At 40.5% G+C, this 9,312-nt stretch overlaps 1 pseudogene; it reads right to left on the reverse strand.

Annotated features, from left to right (window-relative positions):
* Positions 1 to 5,245: 5,245 nt before the first annotated feature.
* On the reverse strand, positions 5,246 to 9,077 carry LOC117443751 (GTPase IMAP family member 9-like; annotated as a pseudogene).
* Positions 9,078 to 9,312: the final 235 nt, after the last annotated feature.

A 9,312-nucleotide genomic window follows, 5' to 3' on the forward strand; every position in this document is an offset into this window, starting at 1 on the left:
CACACACACACACACACACACACACACACACACACACACACACACACACACACACACACACACACACACACACACACACAAATGCACGGACACCACACACACCCTCTCACGTACACACCCTCACACACACACACACACACACACACACACACACACACACACACACACACACACACACACACACACACACACACACACACACACACACACACACACACACACACACACACACACACACACACACACACACACACACACACACACACACACACCACACACACCCTCACACACACAAATGCACGGACACCACACACACACACACACACCCTCACACTCACACACACGCAATTTGAATTTCAGCGCGTCATGTTGAAGGAAATCTCATTTCTCTAAATGCACTTCGAGGACCGAGGACCAAGCGTCGAGGAGGCTCTCTGGAGGAGCTATAACCGAGGATACACTGATGGGTCCTCCATGGTCCTCCACGGCTCCTTCGTGGATGCATTTCCGGCAACAGAGATGTTTCAAAGAGTCGTGACGCACGGCCGGACTTATCTCAGCCAATGACAGCTCTGCATGCATCCCCTGGATATTATTTTATTAACTGCTTTCCAGAGAGAACAGCTGTGAGGTCCGTGCAGAAAGCAGAGCAGTGTGTATAATATATATCACTCAGTAGAACAGGCCTACTCTCTTTATTTGCTGTAGTTTAGTATATCTACAAACAAAGAGTCCATATTTTTCTAAAACCATTTAGTGCTTCACATAATAAAATACACAACGGCTGTAGCCTGTTTTAGGAGCTGGAGGTGTGTGTGTTGTACAGTGTTCTTTTAAGTAAACAACGGGAGCCGGCTCGCGCCCGTGAATGAGCCGTTAAAAAAAAAAGTAATACAAGACAGAATGATCTCCGTGCTACGGGTGCTCCGTGCATGCATGCAGTGACATGTACTATCCAAGGATTAGAGACGGTTGGATGCTGCTGTTTTGAGCACTGCAATATATTTATTTTCACAAGGTTATTTATTTATGATTATGTTTATGCTCAGCAAAGATTTGATGTCAACTGTTGCTGTCTTTTTTTCTTTGGTTAAGAGCCCTGCTCTTTTGTTAGGGCATTTACACTTTAAAAATATCGATACAGTAGCTGTCCTTTTTTTAAATGTCTATGCTTAAGTTTTTATGGGTGTTGCTATCTGCTTTGTGTAGGGTGGTTCTACAAACTAGTCGGTGCATTCATTGGGTGGTATCAGAGAGTTACAAGGGTCTGTAAATGCAATGAAAACATTTGGCCGCATCAAATCATTTAAAAAAAATGTAATTGTTACTTTTGAATACTTCAGTACAAAGGATGTATTGAATAATTTAAGTGATATATGTGTATACATATAAATCATTAAGTTGAGTTAATAACTGGAAAAAGTGCCTAAGTCTCCTGGACAGCCACGAAAAGTCTCATTTTCAGGAGGAGTATGTTAAAAAAAAGTGTGCTTACTTCAGTCAAACACCAGTCAACATTCAGCTTGTAAAACAAGAGCGTATTGAGCAGGAAAAAAGGAGAGATGATGGAGTAACTGCGCTATCTGCAGTTTCTAACCCGACAGGGCCTACCATTCAGCGGGCATCCGGATAAGGAGAGCAATTTCCAAAAGCTAGTTCAACACGTAGCTGAAAAGAAATACAAGTTGACTCAACTTAAAATAATTTGTAACCCTGTTGCCTTAACATTTTGATAAGGGCCAGGAAAGTATCTCAAGTAATTTCAACTTACAATTAAGTTTAGCCAGGAAAGGATATCAAGTAATTTCAACTCTCACTTACGTTTCTCCAACTTAAAAAACCAAGTACACAGGACTCTAAAGAAAGCAAGTAAACCATTGGGTGAACTTCTTTTTTTTTAGTAAAATTAACAAATATTTTTGTTGCATCAACAACCTTTCTCAAATTCTCTCAACTCACCCTTAAGTGTCTCAAACTTAAAATAATTAATTCAATTGACAAACTGTGTAGTCAATAAAACACTGAATGAACTGACTACCCTAAGTCTCAGCAACGTATTAGTTTTAGCAGTACCAACAAAGTTATTAAAGTTGTTTAAACTTGACTTTATGTTCAGTGAACATAGAAAGTTGTCTGGTCTAGCAATCTTAAATTCAGACAACTTTTTTGAATTAACAATTGCTGTGGCTACCGAATCCAACATGTTCAAACTGGTGAAGTGAATTTCTGAAACAATTAACAATCAAAAACATACATTTATTCATAATGTAGTAACCTTGCAGTAGCTCAAGGTGGAACATCAGCAGCACATTATTAATAGTACCTCGAACTATGCCTCGAGTAATATATGTTTTAAAGGCAACGCCTTTCTTTGAAACATCTATCCAACTGCAAACAAGCCAAACTTAAAACATGCTATAGTTCAGCAAACAGATATTGTATTGTAATGGTTAATATTTACCAGTGGCGTTTCTATATGTGCAAAAGTGGTGGGGCACAAAAAACGTAGATGTCTATATATAAGCTTCTGCAGAGAGGTTCATGGCTGACGAGGCACTGACTCTTCAGGTTTACAAATATTATATTTTGACCTAAATCAAAATATAATATTATTTTCAAAAGCTTTTTTTGTCTGATGCTTCAATTAATTTTAAACAGACAGTTCAACAGAAGGATACCCAACAAATGTAATTTTATCATTTAAATATTGAAATAAGTAAGATCCCATTTTCAATAAAATTGCAGTCTTACCTTGACTTGAAGATTAAGTCCATTTGCCTATCCCTCTGGGCAAAAATCTCTATTACTTTTTTGTAAAAGTCCTCCTTATCTTCTTGTAGTTTAAACAGTCTATCATAAATCTAATCTAATCAGTGGCGTTTTCTCCTGGAGGCCAAGGGAAGCCAGGCGTCCCCTGTTTTTTCGGATTGTAGTTATAATTTTAATAAATAAATAAAAACACTTAGTTTAGTTTCGTAAATTCTTTGTTGTGGCCCGTCTCTCCCCTATTCTCATTGAGTATTTTACAAAGAGTGAAACAGCACCCCTCTAGATGTTATGGTGAAACAGTAGATTGCAGTGCACTCACTGTTGCGAGAGGAGGCCAGCCGAATCTGGCTTCCCTTGGTGAAAAAAAATTGAGCGATTGACCAATCAGACAAGGCTCACGTCATGCCCCTGCCAACCTGTGATTAGTCAGGGCCATGCCAATCAAATCGCATCAATTTAGTGTTGCAGTGACGCGTCCTAAAATCCGGAAGTAAGCTGCGCTCGGTTTCCCTCGACAAAAAAGCAATGGGATTTCTCCATAGGATTTAGGAAAATAGCTCAATATAAGGTCAGTGGAAAACGAACCTGTTAGATAAATGCAAGTTTTGTTCAGTCGGATAATATCCACATGTCTACCCTACTTTTATCATTTTTGAATCATAAATCTAATCGATAGAAGATAGATAGCGTCACTGCACCACTCTCACCGCCGTTAGAAAGTAGCAAGCAACTGAAGCAAGTGCAATTATGGAGGGTGGAGATTTGGAGTGTTTAATCAAAAATAATTGTACTAAACTTCCGCCACAGCAGCAACAACAAATACAATCTGATGACAGGCCAATGCCCAAACTGGAGCTGTGTACAGCGAGGAAAAAAGGAGCGAATCGGACGTAAAACGTTAAAGGTCTCCTGATTTAGTTTGTGAATGAATGCTTATTAGAGTTTCGGCTGGAGAGTGCGTGCGGACCTGTCGGTTAGATAACAGGCGTGTGTAAGTCCTGCATCTGATACAAATGTGTGTAAAATGATACCGGGTGCTGTAATCACTCATCTGGTTACGTTATTGTATTGACCACCACACCCCCGACCCAAAAGAAAGGACGTATTATTGGCTTCCCCTAATTTTTTCCCCACGCCACGCTACTGAATCTAATACATAGATTTATGATTCGAAAATTATAAAAGTAGGGTAGACATGTGGATATTATCCGGCTGAACAAAACGTACATTTATCTAACAGGTTTGTTTCCCACAGATCTTATTTTGAGCTATTTTCTAAAATCCTATGGAGAAATCTCATTGCTTTTTTGTCGAGGGAAGCCATGCGCAGCTTACTTCCGGGTTTTAGGACGCGTTACTGCAGCTCTCTCGTCTCCTCTTCACACACCACACTTTTTCGCGGCACACGTACTTACAGCCAATCAGCTCTGAATGATGTGAGATGACGTATGGTGGGGATGGCAGCACTATGCCCCTATGGTCATTATTTTTTGCCACACACATTATATAGGAAAATATTCTGAGCATGCGCAGTGTAGTTTTTACAGTCACCGTTCACTTAGACAGTGAGAGGGAGGGGCAGGATCGGGTTTTGTCCCACATGGCTCTAAGCAGCTCAATAGGCACACACTGTAGACACTAATTAGAAGAACACAGACTAAAACAGCAATGTACAGACGAATCAGATGATTAAACATGATCTTAAAATATATTTTATAATTTATTTTTTGCATTTTTTTGTAATCATTATTTTTAATACTTTCTGCTGACAGGAGCTTGGGTATTTTCTGGATATAAAGGTCAATAATGGAAAATCCTTAAAGTTACCACAATTTAAAACGCTCAGATTTAGCAAACGTTCATTTCCAGTTTGCTTTTGATGGGTTAAGGCTTTATTTCTTCTTTTCAATTACATGAAACCATTTTATTTAGATCCAGTTGTGAATAATACTGTGATTTCTAATAAGATAGACCTTTACAATCTTCTTTTAAACATTTTATTAAACAACAAAATCACATAACACAGTCAATGTGAACTCAACATTATTTTATTATGAGACATTAATGATCACTAGATGTGTGTCTTTTCACATTCATTTGAGTTCCAACCTTTTCATATTGAATTACAAAATCCATTACATATGTAGATTTTAACTTTTCATTTTACAAAAGCCAACATTGACATTACGCCTTCAGTTACTGTGGAAAGAAGAAAGTAAACATATCCGTATACCATTTTAAAAGCATTCATTCATGATGTATATATATTTGTTTCTTGTAAAAGCAATCAAAGAACACATTAGTTTACAGTACATTACTATAGTTTAGAATGTTAACATCTTGGTTGTTGACAAACTGTCACCCTGATAGTATTTAATTAAAACTCACCACTGAAATAACTGATATTACTGTAAATCACATCAAACAACAAAATCTAAAAGGTGACTGAAGATTAACAAGGAGGTATTCCAGAGGGTCAGACTGTATCAGGAAACCTGCACACAAACCAAGAAGTGAACATTTTCCAACCTTCTTTCACAATGGTCCTAATGATGTCAATTGTTAAAGCGCTGTCCTCAGCTTGCTTCCTGGCTTTCCTTTCCTCCTTTCCTCTTATTCTCCTCGTCTCCTCCTCCATTTCTCTTTTGTGAGCTTCTCTCACCCTTTCCCCCTCTTCTCTTACGGCCCGTCCACACTACAGCTTCAACAGCTTCAAAAACGGTTTCCAACGCGTCTGCCCATTCACTTTGAATGGGATGACGTCACGTTTCCCTCGCTTTTCGCCGAACTGAATTGTGGGTAGCATAGCGGTCCGTTGTTCAACTTCTGATGCCGGAGACGCCGGAGTAGCCAGCGCCAGCCAATCAAATCCCGTTTCTGAAAATTTGATAGCTCAAGCCCTAGCCAATCAAACCGCGTCTAAGCTGGGAGAGATATCCCGCCGTTCTTTTCTATATTTCAAAAAAAGTTGGAGGAGAAACTAATTATCGCTGTAGCAAATCACCCAGTTTTGTACGACCAGACCCTCTTCACCTACCGGGATACAAACCGGAGGAACCAGCATGGAGGGAGGTGGCAGAGACAGTGGGTGAAACTGGTAGGTTTTCGCCTGTTTGGGGAGTTTTTATATATATATATATTGCTCGCATAAAATCCCCGGGTTTTTTGCTTTGTATGTCGGGGGCGGGAGATTCATGTGATTGGTTGTTGGTCGCATTGCTCGAATAAAATCCCCAAGCTTCAGACACGCCCAGCTCCAAGCTTTTTTTGAAGCTGTAGTGTGGACGCTCCATTATTCTCTTCTCCTCCTCCATTTCTATTTTGCCAGCTGCTTTTAGGCTTTCCTCCTCTTCTCTCATTCTCCTCCTCTCCTTCTCCATCTGCCTTGCTGACCTGTCACCATCCTCTTTGATTTTTTGTAATTATTCCTCATACTTTGTATCTAATCTCTTTTTAATTTCCTCTTCCTGTTTGCGTATTTCCTCTTCTCTCTCTTTAAGGATTCTCTAGAGGCTTCTCAATTCTTAAATGTCCCCTCCTCGACTCCCCTCCTCGACTCTCCTCCTCGAGACTTAGTCCCGCCCAAGGGAGATGCGAGCGGAGGACCGAGGAGGGGAACCGAGGAGAGAGGAGGGGAAGCAGCAGACGTTTAAAGAAATGAGAACTCCTCTCCTCTGAGCGGTCATATTAAAGCGACGTCCGTTCATTATTACGTGGCAACAGCTGCATCAGCTGTCGAGTGTTTTTGTCATATTTTATAATCTCTGTTAGATCAGCTGAACATTGTTCCCCCACATATTTACTTTGAATTCATTGAGAGTGCGGTATAATGAGACAATACCAGGCTACAGATGCGGAAACACAGACACAAATATATTTATATAAATATATGCAATTTAAAGTATGAGAGCACTCTCATAATAACGTAACACAATCAGAGACTGGATATATCCCCCCCTCTCTCTGGTCGCTGAAATGGGGAATTGAAATTACGGGCCAAAAGTTGTATTTGCAAGTATTAAAAGTAAGCAGAGGACACCAAACCAACTGAGACCTGTCTGTCCGCCGCATCTACACACTGTACCACACACACCGACACACTGTACAACACACACCTACACACTGTACCACACACACACCTACACACTGTACCACACACACACCTACACACTGTACCACACACACCTACAGCTCCTAAAGCATAATCAGGCTACAGGCAGCCGTTGTGTATTTTATTATGTGAAGCACTAAATGGTTTTAGAAACATGTCGACTCTTTGTTTGTAGATATCTACTAAACTAAAGCAAATAAAGAGAGTAGGTCTGTTATACTGAGTGATATTATACACACTGCTCTGCTTTCTGCAGGACCTCACAGCTGTTCTCACTGTAAACATCGCGTTGCGATGAGAGCAGTTTCTAAAATAATATCCAGGGGATGCATGCAGAGCTGTCATTGGCTGAGATAAGTCCGGCCGTGCGTCACGCCTCCACCGTTCCCGGAAATGCATCCGCGGAGGAGCCGTGGAGGAACCATCAGTGTATCCTCGGTTATAGCTCCTCCAGAGAGCCTCCTCGACGCTCGATCCTCGGTCCTCGGTGTGCATTTAGAGAAATGAGACGTCCTTCAAAATGGCGCGCTGAAATTCATTTCCGGGTCACTACCGGAGGACCAAGGAGTCGAGGAGTCGAGGAGGGGAAATTTGAGTATTGAGAAGCCTCTTCTGTTGTTCCTCTTCCAGCTCCCTCTCTGCCTCCTGGAACATTTCAGTGGTGTAATGGCTTCCTCCGTTCTTCCCTGCTATGTTTCTGATCTTCTTGAGCAGCTCTCTGACCTGAGAACGATCCTTCAGGGAATTATTGAAGACGTGGTACTGCCCGTTACATCTGGCCACAAGTTCCGTCAGCTCTTCACTTTCCTCGATGAACTCGTCGATAGTTTGGTCTTCGAGCAGATCACCGTGGGTAAAGAGAACCATGCTGTATCTGTCTGCATCTTCTCCAAAGATTTTCTGAATCTTCTGCACTGACTGTTTTTCTTCATCTGTGATTTTTGATGACGACCAGGAAGACATGGGGTCCAGGAGAAGCATACGAAATGCTCTGTGCAACGTCCTCTCTGGTCTTCTTTTCATCAATCTTGGTGTCAAACAGACCTGGAGTGTCAATAACCTTAACGCTTTGTCCATCAACTTCCCCAAAGGCATTAGAACAGTCTACAGTCAGAGATTTTAAAGACAACTTTGATTTAAAGTGCTCTTTTCCCAGAATGGTGTTTCCTGTGGCGCTCTTCCCAGCTCCGGTCTTCCCCACCATCACAATCCGGAGCTCAGCGTTATTGTATGTGTTTGATTCTGATGGGTGGGCTGAAAGAAATGAAGAAATATTTAGCAATCGAGGTATTTATAAAATGATTCATCGACCACATGAACAATAATGACAGAGAGGGTGGGCTCAAGATGCTTTAATAATCTAGAACATGTCTAGAAGCTATGTCATTCAATTGATATTTTCATTTATTCCTGTATTCTCAACATAGAAAGCGTTTATTAGGTGAATGGCAGGTTTGGTGATAAAGGTAGATGGTCTGTCAATGTCAAGTGATGCACTTTGAAGGGACCTAGTTTTTTTTCTTCACCGGAGCAAGAGAGAGGCACCATGATGAACACAAATACTGGAAATTAAAATCAAACTAAATGGTAATCTTGCCTGGATGTTTGACTTCTTAATTGCGTACAACCGGAACCCGACATGGTGCACCTGTGGCCTCTAGCTGTACGTTTATTTGAATGAGAAAACCTTTTTGACAAATAGTCACTACAACATGTTGAGTTTCTATCTTTCATACTTCTACAAATTACCCCATTTTGGGTTTAAAAAAACTTTTAAGGGTATAAGTTGCCTTCAGTTATAATCAGGAGCCCAAATACACTTCTGACTGCATGGTTACCCCTAAATATTCTTAATACGTTTCATGTAGTCTTGTGAACATTTTGTCAAATCAAGTAAAAGCAGTGATACATTCCCAAAATTGGGAGTGTATCACTCAGGCTCTCAAAATGCTTGGAATTGTATTTGTGTTGGATTGTTTTGATCAGTTCATTATTAGGAAATATGACACGCTACATATCCAATCTATAAATATGTATTTAGATAAGTTGCAATCATCATTAACAATAAAGTGTATTCACTTACCATTTTGGGCAAATGTGCTGGCCATAGTTGGTGATGGAGGGAGGAGCTGGTCTGCTGCTGAGCTGAGGAAGTGAAGTTAGTCTGCAGCAACACCTCCTTAAATACAGACTGCATGCAGCAAACCACACCCACACACTGCTGACATCACAGTCTGATGTTCAGCTCCGGTGGGAGGATTCATAGATTAAAAAGTATACATCCTTCCCTTAATAAACAGAACAAGGGGAAATATAGACTCACGTGTTTAGTTTTTTTTTAATTGAAGAGACTACATATTTTAGATATAAGACCTCAATGCTCTTTACATATCAACATTCAGCCATTTCATTTAATTTCAAACCTTTATTTA

The sequence above is a fragment of the Pseudochaenichthys georgianus genome, unplaced genomic scaffold (assembly GCF_902827115.2).
Source record: "Pseudochaenichthys georgianus unplaced genomic scaffold, fPseGeo1.2 scaffold_676_arrow_ctg1, whole genome shotgun sequence".
NCBI lineage: Eukaryota > Metazoa > Chordata > Actinopteri > Perciformes > Channichthyidae > Pseudochaenichthys > Pseudochaenichthys georgianus.